The sequence below is a fragment of the Schistocerca cancellata genome, chromosome 2, assembly GCF_023864275.1.
Source record: "Schistocerca cancellata isolate TAMUIC-IGC-003103 chromosome 2, iqSchCanc2.1, whole genome shotgun sequence".
Lineage (NCBI taxonomy): Eukaryota > Metazoa > Arthropoda > Insecta > Orthoptera > Acrididae > Schistocerca > Schistocerca cancellata.
The window spans coordinates 1,024,054,304-1,024,073,917 of record NC_064627.1 but is presented as its reverse complement, the minus strand read 5'-3'; the positions used below and the strand labels follow the sequence as shown (position 1 = coordinate 1,024,073,917).

General features: G+C 43.8%; 1 protein-coding gene and 1 non-coding gene across 2 annotated transcripts in view; both read left to right on the top strand.

Annotated features, from left to right (window-relative positions):
* LOC126162995 (uncharacterized) overlaps window positions 1–19,614 on the top strand; it is a 480,456-nt gene that overhangs the window by 397,772 nt on the left and 63,070 nt on the right. The window lies entirely within an intron of this gene.
* Trnat-ugu (transfer RNA threonine (anticodon UGU)) lies at window positions 524–597 on the top strand. Its single transcript has one exon. It is a non-coding gene; the product is annotated as a tRNA-Thr (tRNA).

Below are 19,614 nucleotides of genomic sequence, written 5' to 3'. Positions count from 1 at the left end.
CTATTCCCATCTTCAACGTAACATGTAATACTCGTATTCAACAAAACGTAATTACGTTTCGTGTTATACACATCTTCAACGTAACATAAAATACGCATATTCAACGCAACATACATATCTCTGTTCCTCATAGGAATAAAAGGGTTTCTCTCCCAGAGCAAATAAAACTCCTCTTCTGAATCAAATATGACCCTTTTTTTGCATTAAGAATTAATATATACAAAGATGGTATCTGTTATTTCGGACATGTCCTAAAGAACAGATACCATCTTAGTATATATATATATATATATATATATATATATATATATATATATATATAGTTAAGGCTTACCGGCCACTTGACCATGTTCTTCTTCTGTGCGAGTGCACAAACAGTGCCCGAACTCTTACGGGAATCGGCAACGCGCCGCGAGTAATGAGTATAATTGGCGGAGGCACTAGGAATGTAGTGAGGGACAATACGTGGGTTTCGCGGGAGGCGTGCCAGAGACACATCCCTGCAGTCGCGCTATCCTCTGTGTCCTCGGTGGCTCAGATGGATAGAGCGTCTGCCATGTAAGCAGGAGACCCCGGGTTCGAGTCCCGGTCGGGGTACACATTTTCATCTGTCCCCGTTGACGTATGTCAACGCCTGTAAGCAGCTAAGGGTGTTAATTTCATTGTAATTAAGAATTAATGTCTGAGATTGTTGTGCCCGTAACTATCATGGTCGTAAGCCAACTTTATTAAGGACCCTATCAGATGCCGTTTTCTCCACATAGATGTGTGGAAATGTTTACCGTCACAGTTTTTCACTGCGATACAAGTAACAGAGCTAGTTTGGAAATGCCTAAGGTGGCGAAATTAGCAAATAGCTAAATCATGAAATAAAATATTTCAAAAATAAAAACAGCTTACACAGGGATACAACTTCCCTCTACAAATTAAACTTCTCTTTTAAAGCAATCATGATTCCTCTTTTATAACAAAGAAACTTTTTAACAAATACATTCTCTAATTTTCTAAATTAGTACAACATACCATTATACATTCATTTAGTTTTGAAAATAATGTCCTCAAGATGGTGGCATTAGCACAATACATTGTTGTAGACGATCCCTGAAGTTTCGAGCAGCTCTTGCACGCATATCGCGGGGTATGGCATTCACTTCGTCAATAATGCGCTCTTCTAACTCTGGTAGGTTGTGAGGGCGGCTTTTGAAAACCTTTTCCTTCAGATATCGCCAAAGAAAGTCGCCACAAATGCTGAAATCTGGTGACCGCGCAGGCCGCCCGACATCACACCTCGAAGAGACGAGGCGTCCCGGAAAAATTTCTCTCAAAACATCAGGTGAAATTCGAGCTGTGTGAGCAGTAGCTCCATCCTGTTCGAGCCACAAGTCCCCCAGTCCATGTTCTTCAACAATCTTGTCATTCTGGGTATTGCAGAAAATTATGCAACATTGAAACATAATGTGTAGAATTCACTGTAACGGTCACTCCTTCCTCCTCAAGAAAGGGCCTACCGCGCCAAATTGTGATATGGCACACCACACTGTCACTTCAGGAGAATGTAGCTGTCTTTCATGAATTATTCGGGGGTTAGTTTCAGCCCAGTAGCGAAAGTTTTGCTTATTAACGCGCCTACTAATATGAGAATGTGTCTCGTCACAACTGAAGGAAGCTGCATTCGGAGAGATCTGAGCAAGCATTTGCTCACACAGACTTTGACGGTTGGCGTAGTCTCCTGGGCGTAATTCTTGAGCAATCATTATTTTGAAAGGATGTAACTTTAAGTCGCATTGCAGAATCCTCCTCCAAATGCGGTCTGAAATCCCCAATGCAACAGCATGTTGTCGAGCCCAATGTTGCGGCGATAACTGTTGTTCTCACCCGCTGCACATTTTATGGCGTTCTGATCGATCTGCGTCGGTCATGTGTATCTATTCTTAGTGTGCTACCAGTTTCCTCTAACTGCCTAACACAGGACCGAATTGTGTTTGCATTAGGAACGGCACTGTTGCGTGGAATGTTGAACTGTTGCCGAAAAGCTCGTTTTGTAGCGATCACATAGCTGTTGTTTTCATAATAAGCGCGAACGGCAAAACAACGACGTGCACCGGTCCAGACCATGTTGCCTACTGAAATGGGGTCAACGCCTGAACAAAGACAGACCACGTGCAACTGCCTACCCCCACCACAGCCCCAGCGGTAATCGATAGAAACTGCCTAGTCGGTTCTGCCGCACCTCGTAGACCACTGATGGTACCTAGTATGAAAAGTTGAAACATATTAACAAATAAAATAAACATTAAGTTGCAAGAGACGAAGTTTCTCTTATCTACATGATGAACCTATTTAGAACGTGGAAGCATTTACTACCTGCCTGAATTCTGAATTTAATCCGTGCTTCGCTGGATGAATTGGTTTGCTTACGGTTCCTACATGTTTAAATACTCTGACCCGAATGTGCTCATAGATCTCCTCTTCTCCGATACTCCTGCGACCATTTGCATTATTTCTGAGTGCTAACGGGGTTTTTCCGTAATATCTCTCAATTTCGATTATGTTTTCGACACTAAATGAATGTCATCAGCAAGAGTAAATACGCGATGTTTCGTTGCTCAAACATATGTCCTCATAACGTACTTCTTACAATGTTGTAGGAAAATTACGTATATTAGCTAGAGTGCGGGGAAAAACTGTCATTTCAGCCTTGCAGATTTTTCGCACATTTTCATGTATAACTTTATGAGAGTGGTTCCTTGACCACAAAACGTCCGACTTTTCTGCTATGCTTGGTTTGGATGTAAGATCTTCTGGGTTTTTAGGCGGTGTAGAAGAAATATGGAGCGGCCTAACAACCCACAAGATTTTACCTTCAGTGACAACGGCCACGAAAACCTGCAGCCTTCCATATCTTTGGTTTGTTTGTAGATGTTGTTGTTGCTGTTATCGTCACTGTGCAGAGACTGGTTTGATGCAGCTCACCATGCTATTCTATCCTCTGCAAGCCTCTTCATCTCTACATGAGAACTACAACCTGCATCCAGTTAAAACCTGCTTACTGCCTTGGTCTCCTTCTCTACAATTTTTACGCAATCCCCCCTCCCCCGCGTCACACACACTACCTTCCGTTACCAAATCGACGATTCCATGATGTCTCAGGACGGCCGAAATAGAGAGGATATAAAATGCAGACGGACAACACATGAGGAAACGTTTCTGAATGAGAGAAATTTGTTAGTATCCAATATAAATGTAAGTGTCCGGAAGTATTTTTTGAAAGTATTTGTATGGACTGTAACGGTTAGTCTCGTTGTACCATAAATTTCTTTTTCCCATTTGGCTTCAGTACCTTCTCATCAGTTATTCGATCTATCCATCTAATTTTCAACATTATTCTGTAACACTACATTTCAAAAGCCTGTATTGTCTTCTGGTTTGAAGTGCTTATGGTCCACGTTTGACTTGCGTACAAGGCTATAATCCGTACCAACACCTTCAGAAAAGACTTCCGAACACTTAAATTTATATTCAGTGTTAACAAATTTCTCTCCTTCAATAACGTTTCTTTGTGCAGTGTCAGCCTGCATTTTATATTCTCTGTATTTCTGCCATAATAGTTATTTTTCTGCCCAAACAGTTCAGCCGTACTAGTACTTTTAGTGTCTCATTTCCTAGTGTAATTCTGTCAGAATCACCTGATTGAATTCAACTGCATTTCATTAACCACATGTTACTTTTGTTGGCATTTATCTTATAAACTCCATTCAACTGCTCTCGCAAGTCCTTTGCCATCCTGACAGAATTACTACGTCATTGGTGCAATGCAAAGTATTACTGCTTATCTCTGAACTGCCATACCCTTTCCAAATTTCTCCTTTTTTTTCTTTACTGCTTGCCCAAATGTATAGATTGGATATTATCGTGGAGAAGCAACAACCCTGAGTTCATCCATTTTCAACTATTGCTTCCCTTCCATGTTCTTAGACTTATAACTGCAGTCTAGTTCCTGTAAAAGTTGTAGATAGCTTTTCGTTCCCCGTCTTTCACCAGTGATACTTTCAGAGTTTCAACGAGTGTATACCAGGAACATTGCTAAAAGCTGTGTATAAATCTACGAATCCGTTTTGAAAGGTAGTGCTCCCCGAATTTTTATGTGAGAACTCTGAAAGCGTTTAAAATAAAACAAACGTTATTAACATTCTTCAGCTTTATTCTTCACGTCTACATGTTTGCATCCCTCTGCCGATATATGGCTCTGAATTGTAGCGTGTAACATGGCGGTGTATAACGTGAGAAATATCGTACTGTAACCGAGTTTCGAATTCTAAGAGGTCGTCTACACATGGAGCACCTCTTCCTTCAACATGGCTCTGAGTACTATGGGACTTAACTTCTGAGGTCATCAGTCCCCTAGAACTTAGAACTGCTTAAACCTAACTAACCTAAGGACATCACACACATCCATGCCCGAGGCAGGATTCGAACCAGCGACCGTAGCGGTCGCGCGGTTCCAGACTGTAGCGCCTAGAACCGCTCGGCCTCCAACGACCGGCTCCAAACCCAGTGACACCTATAGGCTGAGGATGACACGGCGGCTGGTGAGCACCGTTACGATCTTCCGAGATGTGTTTGGACTGAGTTGAGAGAGAAGAGTGAGAGAGAGAATTTTAGCTACTATGAGCAGTATGTTTTTAGGTTGGTTAGTACCTCCAAGTGCATGTGGCAAGACCAAGCCATTAATTCCATCAGCACCACCTGATGATGGCGGAACGGTTATCCGCCGAAATATCGTGGAACTTCGACGAACGGATCCGGCTGGACACCCGAGAACCTTGGATACACTACGCACGATTTGTTGACCGCTACGAGCAGAATAGATAAAAATTATAATAACTAGGCGGTGAAGAAATAAGCTAACGCAAACAACTTCGAAACAATAGATGATGATTGGTAAGCGACAATGAGAAGTGTAGTACTCGGGGCCGATTTTTCGTGCGCCACCCCTGTACCACTGAAATAATATTGCAGGAGTTATCATATTCTCTTTACGAAATGTGACACCATACACTCGATTACGAAGCGCGAGCTTCATTCGGTTGTAAGACGGTCTGCCTTCCATAACAATGAACATGCTCTTTTACGTAGGATCAAAATAAAGACGGAAAATGGCCACTCTTTTGTGCCTTGACGACGTCCTTTGCATGTCTAATAACAAATAATCTTGCCTTTTTACAAATATTTCTTCTGCTGTTTATCTAAATAGTGAAGTAAGCTGATATGCCGTTTTGTTGCCTGAAAAGATGTATGTACACTCCTGGAAATGGAAAAAAGAACACATTAACACCGGTGTGTCAGACCCACCATACTTCCTCCGGACACTGCGAGAGGGCTGTACAAGCAATGATCACACGCACGGCACAGCGGACACACCAGGAACCGCGGTGTTGGCCGTCGAATGGCGCTAGCTGCGCAGCATTAGTGCACCGCCGCCGTCAGTGTCAGCCAGTTTGCCGTGGCATACGGAGCTCCATCGCAGTCTTTAACACTGGTAGCATGCCGCGACAGCATGGACGTGAACCGTATGTGCAGTTGACGGACTTTGAGCGAGGGCGTATAGTGGGCATGCGGGAGGCCGGGTGGACGTACCGCCGAATTGCTCAACACGTGGGGCGTGAGGTCTCCACAGTACATCGATGTTGTCGCCAGTGGTCGGCGGAAGGTGCACGTGCCCGTCGACCTGGGACCGGACCGCAGCGACGCACGGATGCAAGCCAAGACCGTAGGATCCTACGCAGTGCCGTAGGGGACCGCACCGCCACTTCCCAGCAAATTAGGGACACTGTTGCTCCTGGGGTGTCGGCGAGGACCATTCGCAACCGTCTCCATGAAGCTGGGCTACGGTCCCGCACACCGTTAGGCCGTCTTCCGCTCACGCCCCAACATCGTGCAGCCCGCCTCCAGTGGTGTCGCGACAGGCGTGAATGGAGGGACGAATGGAGACGTGTCGTCTTCAGCGATGAGAGTCGCTTCTGCCTTTGTGCCAGTGATGGTCGTATGCGTGTTTGGCGCCGTGCAGGTGAGCGCCACAATCAGGACTGCGTACGACCGAGGCACACAGGGCCAACACCCGCCATCATGGTGTGGGGAGCGATCTCCTACACTGGCCGTACACCACTGGTGATCGTCGAGGGGACACTGAATAGTGCACGATACATCCAAACCGTCATCGAACCCATCGTTCTACCATTCCTAGACCGGCAAGGGAACTTGCTGTTCCAACAGGACAATGCACGTCCGCATGTATCCCGTGCCACCCAACGTGCTCTAGAAGGTGTAAGTCAACTACCCTGGCCAGCAAGATCTCCGGATCTGTCCCCCATTGAGCATGTTTGGGACTGGATGAAGCGTCGTCTCACGCGGTCTGCACGTCTAGCACGAACGCTGGTCCAACTGAGGCGCCAGGTGGAAATGGCATGGCAAGCCGTTCCACAGGACTACATCCAGCATCTCTACGATCGTCTCCATGGGAGAACAGCAGCCTGCATTGCTGCGAAAGGTGGATATACACTGTACTAGTGCCGACATTGTGCATGCTCTGTTGCCTGTGTCTATGTGCCTGTGGTTCTGTCAGTGTGATCATGTGATGTATCTGACCTCAGGAATGTGTCAATAAAGTTTCCCCTTCCTGGGACAATGAATTCACGGTGTTCTTGTTTCAATTTCCAGGAGTGTATTACATACCACGTAATTTTTATATAATTTACGTAATTGTAAAATACATTTTAATTACCGGTCATGGACGCTGAATAGAATACGGAAAGAACCAGAAGTTCAGAGTTCGAAAAAGGTTTGAAACAGATCTAGAATGGACGTACGAAGCGAACGAAACGAAAAACAATAACTCGATACTGAACTATGAGCAGTCGGCAGTGGAACTGCGAAGAGCGGCCACGCGAAGAAGGACGAGTCCGGCCGAGCGAGACCGAGACCGAGGCAGGCGGGAACGGGACCGAGGCTGGAACGAGACCGGCCGACGTGCGGGAACGAGACCGACCGTATACCGTTCCCGGGAACTATAAATAGAAAGCCGCGACCGAAGTGAGCTGTGAAAGACCTTTCCTTAGAATTCGTTCCTCGCTCGTTCCGTTTATCTTGGTGAACCGTTCCTTTGGACCCGTTAGTTCGTGAACGACCCATCTCTGTTAGCTACCTTTGAGACTGGACGTGGTGACTCGATGTTAGTCAAGAATGCCTTTATGGGGACATAGACGCCGCTATCAATACCTCACTGACTTTGGACGAGGTCGCGTAATAGAGCTACGAGAAGCAGTGTGTTCCTTCTGCGATACTGCAGAAAGACACGGCAGGAGTGTAGCCACGGTACATGATTGCTGGCAGCAGTGGTCACGAGAATGTACCGTCGCAAGACAACCGGGCTACGGACGGCCATGTGGAACCACCGAGAGGGAAAACCATACGGTCAGCGTGTGACTCTGACCTGTCGCACTGCATTTGTAGCAGCAATCTGACCAGCTGCTGTCACCACAGCGACACAACCAACTGTTACAAATCGATTACTTCAAGGACAGCTCTGAGCCAGGCGCTCCGTAGCGTGCTTTCCACTGACCCCAAACAACTGCCATTTGCGACTTCAATGGTGTCATGCGAGAGCTCATTGGAAGACCGGGTGGAGGCCTGTAGTGTTTTCTGATGGGAGCTGGTTCCGCCTCGGAGTCAGTATGGCAGTTTGTTGATTAGAAAGAGGCCAGCTGAGGAACTGCGACCACACTGTCTGCATGCTAGAGGCACTGGACCTACTCCTGGAGTTATGGTCCAGGGTGCCATTTCGTATGACCGCAGAAGTACTCTCGTTGTTGTCCCACGTACCCTTACTGCATATCTGTATCTCAGTTTATTGATACGACCTGTTGTGCTGCCATTAATTAAAAGCGCTCCAGAGAGTGCTTTCCAGCAGGATAACGCTTATCCACATACCGCTGTAGTAGCCCAGAATGCTCTCGACATGTTGCCTTGACTTGCTTCATCATAAGATGTGTCTCCAATCGAGCACATGGGACATCGCCACAAACATTGTTAACCGTTCCTGTACTACCGACATCCAGCACCTGTGCAACACAAAGCATGCACGTTTGCATGCTTACATTCAACATCCTGGTGGTCACACCGCTTATTAATGTACCAGCGTTTCACATTTGCATTGGCTTATCTCGCACTTACATTAACCTTTTATCTTGCAGTGTGAATCACTTAAATGCATTACCTAGAGAAATGTGATACCGAGACTTCTTTACTCTGCATGAAGTATGTTCTGGTGTTGCTGTTTTTTCCTGTGAGTGTATATTTTTTCACCTTTTTATACGTACATTTTCCTCCTGTAAGTGTGTATACTAAGAAGACGGCAAATCTTCTGAGGGAATGAGCACTAGCGTTAGAGTAATGGGCGCGGAGAACGAGTCACCAGTGTCGGCTACCTCCTGCACACAACAGTCGTAATTACGTGCGCAGCTACCGCGCCGCTAACACAGTCGCGCAGGCGCTTCGTGGTCCTACACTGACGACGCGCTCGCCTGACTCTTGCTACCTGTTCCTGGGTCTGCCCAGCCAGGTCGTTCACACTGGAAAAACGGGTGAGCCGTCCAGCGAGTGCCTCTATGGCGACGTCATCGCCACACGCCTAATCGACTTCTGTTGTCCTTGCGTTCTCAGCTGTCAACTTCGACAATCTGTTGTAATGTTTCTTCTGGCTCTCAGTACGTGTGCCTCCATTTGACAGATGTGCATCCATCTCCAGGCAGGACGTATCTAAGCAATAACGGAGGGAAACAGTAATGGAAGATCAGGTTTTACACAGTGTCATCACTTAACCGAAATTTTCATTTTTCGTTTCATTTCTTGCATATTTAAAGATCTGCTGCCTGGTAGTTTAAAAAGTAGGTCATACGTTAGGCAGGGTGAGTCACGAGGTTTTCTCCCCAGTTGCTAGATGTTATTCCTTAGGTTATTTGGAACATAAAATATAAATACACTAATGAGATCAGATCCACATTTAAGGAGCTGCAACAGAATTCCGAAACACGCTTCGGTGTATGGAGTGCTATACTTGTGTTCACAGGACACACGATCAGTCTATGCCGGCCGCTGTGGCCGAGCGGTTGTAGGCGCTTCAGCCCGAAACCGCGCTGCTGCTATGGTCACAGGTTCGAATCCTGCCTCGGGCATGGATGTGCGTGATGTCATTAGGTTAGTTAGGTTTAAGTAGGTCTAAGTCTAGGGGACTGATGACCTCAGATGTTAAGTCCCACAGTGCTTAGAAGACACGCACGATCAATCTTTGGTAGACAAATGCAGCGAGTGGTACGTTTCCTGCCCGCATCTCGTGGTCGTGCGGTAGCGTTCTCGCTTCCCACGCCCGGGTTCCCGGGTTCGATTCCAGCGGGGTCAGGGATTTTCTCTGCCTCGTGATGGCTGGGTGTTGTGTGCTGTCCTTAGGTTAGTTAGGTTTAAGTAGTTCTAAGTTCTAGGGGACTTATGACCACAGCAGTTGAGTCCCATAGTGCTCAGAGCCATTTGAACCATTTGGTACGTTTCCATAAAAACCACTTTGTTGATACTGCAGTCACTGTTTACTGTTATTGTCTCCTGTGTGCAGTACACTTTGCGATGTCGTGCAAGTTTTCATCGCAGGAGTAGGGAGAGATGGTGCACAGTTTGGGCTTCTGTGATGGTAATGCGAAAGCTGCCGTTGCCGAGTATCACCGTCGGTATCCTAATCGTAGGATTCCGAGTGCCAAAACATTTCGTGGAACATATCGAACATGGCTAGAAACTGGTACTCTTCCCAATATTCGTATTCACTCCGAGCGCAGTCGTGACATTCAAGAAGAGGAAAACATCCTTAATTCAGGATAGCGCAGTCCTCGTTCAGGTACAAGACACCCAGCTACCCGATTGAACATTTCACACTCTAAGGCATGTAGGATTCTTCATGAGAATGGACTGTATCATTTTCATGTGCAGAAAGTTCACCATTTACAGCCACATGAATGTGTCAACAGATTTGCACTTTTGGAACTGGTTAAATGGAAATCAGCAGCTGTATCGCTTCATAATGTTCAGTGATGAGGCAACCTTTACAAGAGATGGCATCAACAACATGCATAACATGCATGTTTGGGCAGACGAAAATCCCATTGCCACGGTAGTATCTCAATTTCATTGCGATAACTTTTTACGAAAAGACTTACCGCAACTTCTTGGACATGTTACTCTGGAAGCAAGACGCCACATGTACGTCCAACATGACGGGGCACGGTCACACTTCCACCATGTGGTAACGGCTTATCTTAATCAGCAACTCCCACATCAATGGGTAGGTCACGGCGGCCATATCAACTGGCCTGCCAGATCCCCAGATTTCACAATGCTAGATTACTGCATCTGGGGGTGGATGAACGATATCGTGTACGAAGTTAAGGCGGAAACACGAGAAGAAGTGGTACAATGTATTTTAGATGCCGTAACGTCAATAAGTAACGAGCATGTGAAATTACGCAATTCTACTAGCGCGGTTCACTCCCGTGCGAATCTTTGCCTTCAAATTTAGGGAGGGAATTTTGAACACTTGTTTTAAATCCACTCTGAATGCAAGAGACTGCTACAAAATTGTTTAAATTAATTATTATGTGCATTTTTGATAGTGAAATCCTACAACAGGTTTTTTTCTGCCATTTTCCTGCGTTTTTCAGTTACTATAGCTCCTTAATTATGGATCTGATCCCATTACTTTATTTACATTTTTTGTTCCAAATAACCTAAGGAATACGTTCCAGAAACCGGGGCAAAACATAGTGACTCACTCACCCTGTATAGTTTTTCATGTAACAGTGCATTGTTCCACATTACTAGCAAAATTTGTTTTGAGCAATGAAACAGAGGTAATAACAATTAGTTACTAAGAAAACTAAATTAGCTATAGGACGCGAAATGTTAAAATTATAAATATCAGTAATTTAGATGAAAATAATAGAAAGATAGAAAAGTGCCCATCTGAAAATTCTCTTTTGTTGTTAAAACGAAATATAACATATAAATTATGATTCGTGTTGTTGCTATTCCAGGTGGGAGGGCCTCGACAGAAACATCGAGCCTATCCCACCTGAAGTTGCGTACATAATTATTTTTGCTTACATCACTAAACGAAATACAACATGGGGCATACCCATTGCATTTTTTGTGTTACTATATCAAGACGTAAATAACTGATGATGGTAGAAGTAGAGAGGATATAAAACGTAGAGTGGCAATGGCAAGAAAAGGGTTTCTGAAAAACAGAAATTTGTTAACATCGAGTATAGATTTAAGTGTCAGGAAGTCGTTTCTGAAAGTGTCGCCATGTATGGAAGTGAAACGTGGACGATAAATAGTTTGGACAAGAAGAGAATAGAAGCTTTCGAAATGTCGTGCTACAGAAGAATGCTGAAGATTAGATGGGTAGATCACATAACTAATGAGGAGGTATTGAATAGAAATGGAGAGAAGAGGAGTTTGTGGCACAACTTGACTAGAAGAAGGGATCGGTTGGTAGGGCATGTTCTGAGGCATTAAGGTATCACCAATTTAGTATTAGAAGGCAGCGTGGAAGGTAAAAATCGTAGAGGGAGGCCAAGAGATGAACACACTCAGCAGCTTCAGAAGGATGTAGATTGCAGTAGGTACTGGGAGATGAAGAAGCTTGCACAGGATAGAGTAGCACGGAGAGCTGCATCAAACCAGTCTCAGGACTGAAGACCACAACAACAACAACATATCAAGACGTAGTTCTACTCGTTGTGTGTGTGTTGTTGTTACATATGTTTGTGTGCATGATGCTGTTTCCCTTGACCAGCGCCATAGGCAGGAAGGAAGCGGTGGAACTTGAACTTGAGCCTCGCCTCCCCGTGTGGCGTATTTCTTAGATATAATGATTGTCTCGTTCCTTACATTACTTATTTTCCTGTACATGATTTATATTTAAAGTGCAGTTTAGATACATGAACCGGTCACGTGATATGTCTGCTTTTCTTATGATTATCTTGTTTAGCTGTTCTACGTGTCATACTTCTTGTGTTAAGTCTGTTTATAGTGTTGTTGTTGCGTTGGAATCTTTTCCTGTATCTGCATCTATATGGGTGTCTGTGGCTGTATCTCAGTTTGTGTTCTTCCAACGCTCCTGTTATCGTATTTGTTGGGTGACTTTTTGAGATCTCCCGAATAAATTTTCTTGGCTATAGACGTCATCGTGTGTTTTTGAAACTTTATCAGCGATGTTGTCAATAGCACACCATTTGTGTGGGTCGCGTAATATAGCTTTGATGTCATTATGTCCTGTTGCAGGTGTCGCAATGTAATGCCACTTGTTTAGGAGATCCATTCGCCCCACATACGCACGTGGCGCTCTGGCTAAGGCCCACACGGTTCGAAGAGCTGGGTACGGGCCGTAGCCCATACGGCGACTTGGATCTGCATGCTTTAGCTTCAGCTTTTCCCGTGTTATGGAGAAGAGGGAGAAATCTAAATACTCTAGGATGGGAAAAAGGAAGTGTTTATTCGTGGGATGTATCCTAGCAGTTGAATGATTTGGAGAACATCAACCTATTCTGGCCTGATCTTTTATCTTCGTATTGACCAAATAATGTCAAGTAACAACTGTAATTCCTCTTCTTTCCAGTAAGCTTTCAGAAAGTAGTGCCTCACAGATCATAAACTTCTGAAGAACGTCATGATTATCGCCAAGAACTGCTGATAAAATGTCTTTATATAACAACCAGTTTCTGTCCACAGACCATCATTAGGTTCAAAAAAGAATTTACAGTATCATACTAGGCTTCATAAAAACACTAGAGTAAGACAATGTAAAGCCCATGAATTCGTCACTATTCTCACATAGAAATATAAATTACATTGTCAGTCATAAACTGCCAGAGAGCGCACTTACTCATGCTACATCATCAGTCAGCAGTAGCGTTTAAGTACGTATGATTCCTACATATTGCAAATTGCACAGATATCAAAACTGCTCGTAAATGCCAATGGAGTCAATGGACCTACAGAACTGAAAACTATGCATTCGAAACTAATATAAATTTTTTATTGCATGGCAGTCCCTCTCCACCTTCACGAATGGGTTGTGATAGTAACACTTGAAAAACCTCTGCTTCTACGGCTTGCGGAGTGTAAATGAAGCTGTAAACTGCAACTTCTGTCTTCTTGTACATAAAAATGAAACGGAAGAAATAAAAATTTCTTCTAAGCAGAAAATCTTTTGTTGGTGCTGCACCATGTTTTTAAGAAACTGTCGTAACTTGTCTCACTGTTGTTTTGTGTACGCGCTTGGTAATTAAACGTAATTAGTTTCGAGATGTTTATTACTTGGTTTTCGGCTTTACTCTCGGTTGTTACACAAAGATAGACTGATTACCGCTCTGCTGCTGTACAAAGAACTTGTAATTAACGTATGTCAGATACTGTATCATAAATAAGCTGCATTAACTTCGTCTCACTTTAATAACAGCAGATGAGAAAGTAAGACGTTGTACAGTGTTCAGTCTGTTCCCGTCCTGGCAGGCAGCTCATATTAATGTGATCTTCAGTAACTATAAAGCGAACGCTACGTACATTGACCTGTTGTGAAAATATCCATTTACACCATTCTCAGCAAAGACTGTAAGAATGTCTTTGTGGCCAGAAGGATGTTGAACTGTGAAGTGGCTACGGGTGCAAACTATGTGTTCAGAGAACTGACAAGTAATCAGCTGAAACCGAGAAGCTTTCACCAGTCGTTGCCGTAGGCTTAACTTCTTACCATCTGAGACGTCCAAGAACACTTCACCACCCAACTCATACAAATCACTCTCGTTTAATTTTTTTTAACAACCGTCATGTACCCCAATGATATAATGATTGGCTGCTGGATTTTTAGGCATGAACCTTAATACCAAGGAAAACGAAGTGAAATTTCTCCTTTGAATGTAAATAATGACAGTGCTGGAAAAACTCTTACGTTATTTGATTTTCAAACAGCTGAGCAAAACTCAACGTACTCAGATAGTTTTCTCTTTACTTATTCTGCTCATCACTAAACTGACACACAAAATTTTTAGAGCAACGCAATCTGACTTCCAATAATCCCTACAAAAGAATGGCCCTGACTAACAATAACCTATACCTTTCATGAATCACTTACCTCACAAAAATCTTCATTACTCGAACTACTGCAATACAGCGAGCGCCAATACTGCCAGCTGAAGAAAAGATTCTAGCTACTGAAGGCACTGACTACTGATAGGCATAGTTAGCAAATGAAAGATTTTGATAGAGAACAAACAATGTATTTACCTTAATAGCGTTCAAAAGTCATAAGAGATATATCAGTTCATGACATCCAGTCTTACAAATTTCGTTTTTCTGACGGACACACGTCCAGATCGTCCGCTCTCAAAACTGTGGCATCTCTTTCCGCACATCCACCACCGCCGGCGGCTCACCTCCAACTGCCCAATGCAACGCGCTGTTCACCTCTAATTGCCCAACTCTACGCAAGCAAATATTCCAACAATGAGTCGAACCAGCCACAGACTGCACATAGCGCAGTCAGCGATTTTCATACAGAGCACTACGTGGTGTTACCAACATAAAAACCTAAACTGCCTACTTACAGAAGTAAATATTCCAGAATTCGAATCGGGTACTACTGCCAAGATGAGTAACTTAGAAGCAGATACCGTAGGTGTAGCGAAGCACCTTAAATTAATAAAGACAAGGCCTCCGGTCCAGAGAATATATTTGTCAGGTTTCTTCCAGAGCATGCCGATACAATAGCTCCGTAATTGGCACTCATATACAATTGCTCGCTCATCGACAGGTCCGTACCTAAGACTGAAAAGCAGCACAAGCCACACCAGTGCGCAAGAAATGATATAGGAGTGATCCGCTTAGTTACAGACATGTATCATTAACGTCGATCTGCAGCAGGATTTTGGAACAAATACTGTCCTCGAACATTAAAAATTAGCACGAAGAAAACGATTTATTGATAAATAGTCAATTAGGATTTAGAAAATATGGGTATTGTGAAACTAATTAGCTATTTATTTTTACGAACTAATGAGTGCTATCGACAGGGGATGTCAAATTCATTCCATATTTTTAGATTTCCATATGGCTTTTGACACAGTTCCTCACAGGCGACTTCTAAACGAATTGCTTTCGTATGGAGTATCGTCTCAATTGTGCGATTGAATCCGTGATTTCCGGTCAGAAAGAACACTGTTCCTAGTAACTGACGGAAAGTCATCGAGTAAAACACAAGTAATATCTGGCGTTCCCCAAAGAGTTACAGACCCTCTGTTGTTCCTGATCTACATAAACGATTTAGGAGATAATATGAGTAGCCCTCTTAGATTGTCTTCAGATGATGCAGTCATTTACAGTCTTGTAAAGCCAACAGACGATACAAATGCAAAATGATTTGGGTAAGATATCTGTTTGGTAAAAATGGTGACGCTTGACTCTAAGTAATGAAAAGTGTCAAGTCGTCCACATAAGTACTAAAAGGAATCTGCTAAATTTCGGTTACACGATAAATCACATAAATCTGAAGACTGTAAACTCTACTAAATACTGAGGGTTTTCGATTACGAATAGTTTAAATTGGGACGCCCACACACACATATATATATATATATATATATATATATATATATATATATATATATATATATATATATATATATATATATAAAATGTTGTGGGCAAAGGAAACCAAAGACTGCGATTTATTGGCTGAACACTCAGAAAAAGCATTACGTCTACAAAAGGGTGCTTACACTACCCTCGTCCGCCTTCTTCTGGAGTACTGCCGTGTGGTTTGCGATCCACATCAGACAGGATTGACGGAGGACATGGGAAAATTTCAAAGACAGGCAGTTTCGTTTTGTACCATCTTGAAGTTGGACAGAGAGTGCCTCAGATATGAATGGGAATTGAGGTGGCGATCATTAAAACAGAAGCGTTTTTCGTTATGGCAGAATCTTCTCAAGAAATTTCTGTCAAGTACTTTCTCCTCAGAATCTGAAAATATTTTGTTGACGTCCTCCTACATAGGGAGAAAAGATTGTCATAATAAAACAAGAGAAATCAGAGCTCGCACGGAAAGATTAAGTGTTCGAGAGTGGAACGGTAGAGAAATACCTTTAAGGTGGGTTGATGAACCCTCTGCCAGGCACTTAATTGTTAATTTGCAGAGTTATGATGTAGATGTAGATTTATATACTGTATTCACTGTCGTGGTTTTTAGATACGTCCATAATGAACCTTTGAAATGTCGATCGAAAAATGTTGAAAAAATTTCGAATCGGATCGCTACAAAGGTTCCTCGTTAAGTCATATCTAAATTCACGAAAATGTAAATTCTGATACTTCACAAGACGTAGAAACAAAGCGGCCATTAAATACGGGATTACCGAGCTAAATTGCAATCTGAAAAGTCATACAAATACTTGATAGTAACAATCATCTGCACACAATGCGGAGCTTTTATTTATGGTTGGGATGACTGGAATAGTGCAGTCTTTCTACGAAAGAAATTGCTCATAAACACCTGTACGACTTGTATTCCAGTCTTGAAATGTATCAACAGACACACTCAGAGTCTGAAGGGAAAAAAAAGAACAATGAGGGAATAATCACAGATTTTATTAAGTGACATGCGAGAGCACCTCAAAAAGTTTGGTAAATTTGAAGTAACTCAGAATCTGAGAAGGTACGTTAATCTATACAAAACCCTGGACACAACATTTCAAAAACCGATTTTCGGGAGTGATTCTAGGAACGCCTTACAGCGACAGACGAACCGTTTCCGTGGGAGGCCAAGATGACAGCATATGACTGGTACTAGGTCGCAGAGAGATATAAGAACTCATTCTACTGGTGATACGTCCACGAACCGAATAGGAAGAAGAATCGATGCTGCAGTAAAAAATATCCTCTTCCACCTAGATTGCGCAGTTTTCGAAATATAGAGGCGGATCGGGACACTGTTCTTGGTGCAAGTGGCTCTGCGGATCCTATATTCGATATAATTCCGTTGGAGGAAAAAGACTCAGTGAACAGGCTGTTTTATAAGAGTCTGTGACAGTTGTGGGGAGTAACACTTGTACAGAGGTGGAATATGGTGAGATTTCTGCGGAGCCCAACGAAGTTAAGATAGTTTCTTGCTTTCGCGTTCGTTGGCTTCGTCAGCTCACTACCAGTCTCCAACCTAGGCTTCGGGCTAGGATAAAGGTCAGTCGATCACGACAACCAGACTTTTTTTAATTTTTTTATTTGCTGGTTAATGGTAGAAAGCCTTTTATCCTAGCAAGAGCCTTAGGTTCTGCGAAAATGTATCTCCGCAGAAGTGTCGCTGCGCACAAATGTTCCTAACTCGCTTTACAATTCAAAACTTGGAAAACAGAATAAAAAAAAAATTGCTTGCAGCAGGTCAGACTGCGAGCTGAGAATTACCCCACAATTCTGGCAATATTTTGGCTCAATAGCCAGGGTGATTCAGCTAAGCTGTTAAACTCAGATATTTCCTGAATCGTTTAAGATATCGTGCCAACGGATCACCGAAGTTAAGCGCTGTCGGGCTGGGCTAGCACTTGGATGGGTGACCATTCGGTCTGCCAAGCGCTGTTGGCAAGCGGGGTGCACTCAGCCCTTGTGAGGCTAACTGAGGAGCTACTTGATTGAGAAGTAGCGGCTCCGGTCTCGGATACTGCTATACAGCCGGGAGAGCGGTGTGCTGACCCCATGCCCCTCCATATACGCATACAGTGACGCCTGTGGTCTGAGGGTGACACGGCGGCCAGTCGGTATCTTTGAGCCTTCATGGCGTGTGCGGGAGGAGTTTAGATTTTTTAAGATATCGTAATTCTGTTATCGCTAAATTGTCAGAAGTCGTTGCTATATTAATTCCAGAAATATTAGTATCAAGTTGACTTGATTTTTCTGTTTGGATATAAATCGCTGGTACAAATCTAATACGTCCCATAGGTGGTGGTTTACGGAGTAATAAAAACAAATTTTTAAAAATTCCACAATTTTTCGTATCAACCTCATGTACAATCGTTGATGTTTCAGATGGTGTTAACAATGCCTTGAAACTGAATATAGCGGCAGCACACATTCGCTTAACGATTGCGCAGTTTCAGTGGGGACAAACACCAGAGCTGCCTTACAGTTGGGAATGTTATTTTGACTCAGTAACTACTTAAGCATCTGTCATGGCTGTAACTCTATAGAGCGCCTTGGAGCTGAAATGGGTAAACTTCTGTATAAGGAAAGCATCGCCAAACTTTCGTCCGCCCCTGCGATCGTCTACAGTTCGTGATTGGCTGTAGTCGAGTCCTAGTTCCGTTTGCAGCTTGTCATCTGCCTTATCAGTGCGTGAGGTACAGGGGTGGACAAAAACTGGAAACATAAAAAACACAGCATACAAAGGGTACCAGGAAAGTTCTTTCTGCAATACGAAGTAACAATAGGTTAGGTTAGGTTAGTGTTTAACGTCCCGACGACAACGAGGTCATTAGAGACGGAGCGCAAGCTCGGGTTAGGGAAGGATTGGGAAGGAAATCGGCTTGCCCTTTCAAAGGAACCATCCCGGCATTTGCCTGAAACGATTTAGGGAAATCACGGAAAACCTAAATCAGGATGGCTGGAGACGGCATTGAACCGTCGTCCTCCCGAATGCGAGTCCAGTGTGCTACCACTGCGCCACCTCGCTTGGTGACGCAACAATAAGTCGCAGAAGGCTGATTGTTGCTGTATTCTGAGAATACATCGTACTTGCATCATTGTAGTCTCCGCGCCAAGTCTGTGGGTGTAGTCGTTCACTAGCAGGGTCAGGGCGAAGTATTTGCTGTGGCATCGTGACCACGAAGTGGGATTCGGGCAGTTTTGTTGTACAATTTCGCGCGTGGTTTAAACATAGACTAGTGCTTCGAAGAAATTATTGTTGCACTCGGTGACGTGTCCACATCGTACAACCATATTCAGGTGGTACAGAGAATTCCAACGAGGAAATTTCACTCTGGAGGACACTGAGAGGACGGGAAATCCACGAACACCAGGTACGGAGGAAAACATTGATGCTGCGAGGAAAATGCTAGACAAAGACAGGCGAGTGACCAAGACAAAGTTTGGGTCTTAGAAGATGACGACACACCAGTAGCTGTCGAAAAATCCCGATCAGTAAAGAAGAAAATGACAGCCTTTTTCTCAGATCGAGGGGAATTGTGGAGCGTGTTGTTTTGTACACACAGAAGACAGCTACGTGCTACACTGAGCAGTGCCTGCCAAAAGTCATCAAATCTCTTAAGAACCTGCGACCGAAGTCAACAATGGACACTTGGTGCCTCCATCACAACGCTCCAGCTCACCGCGCCAAAACGTGCACCGAGTATTTCCGGGATACACGACTGAAACTTCTTGAGCACCGTCCTTACAGTCCATACCTTGCTCCTTGTGACTCTGCACGGTTCTCGCATGTGAAAATGAAGCTGAAAGGAGTGCATTTTTCTAGTG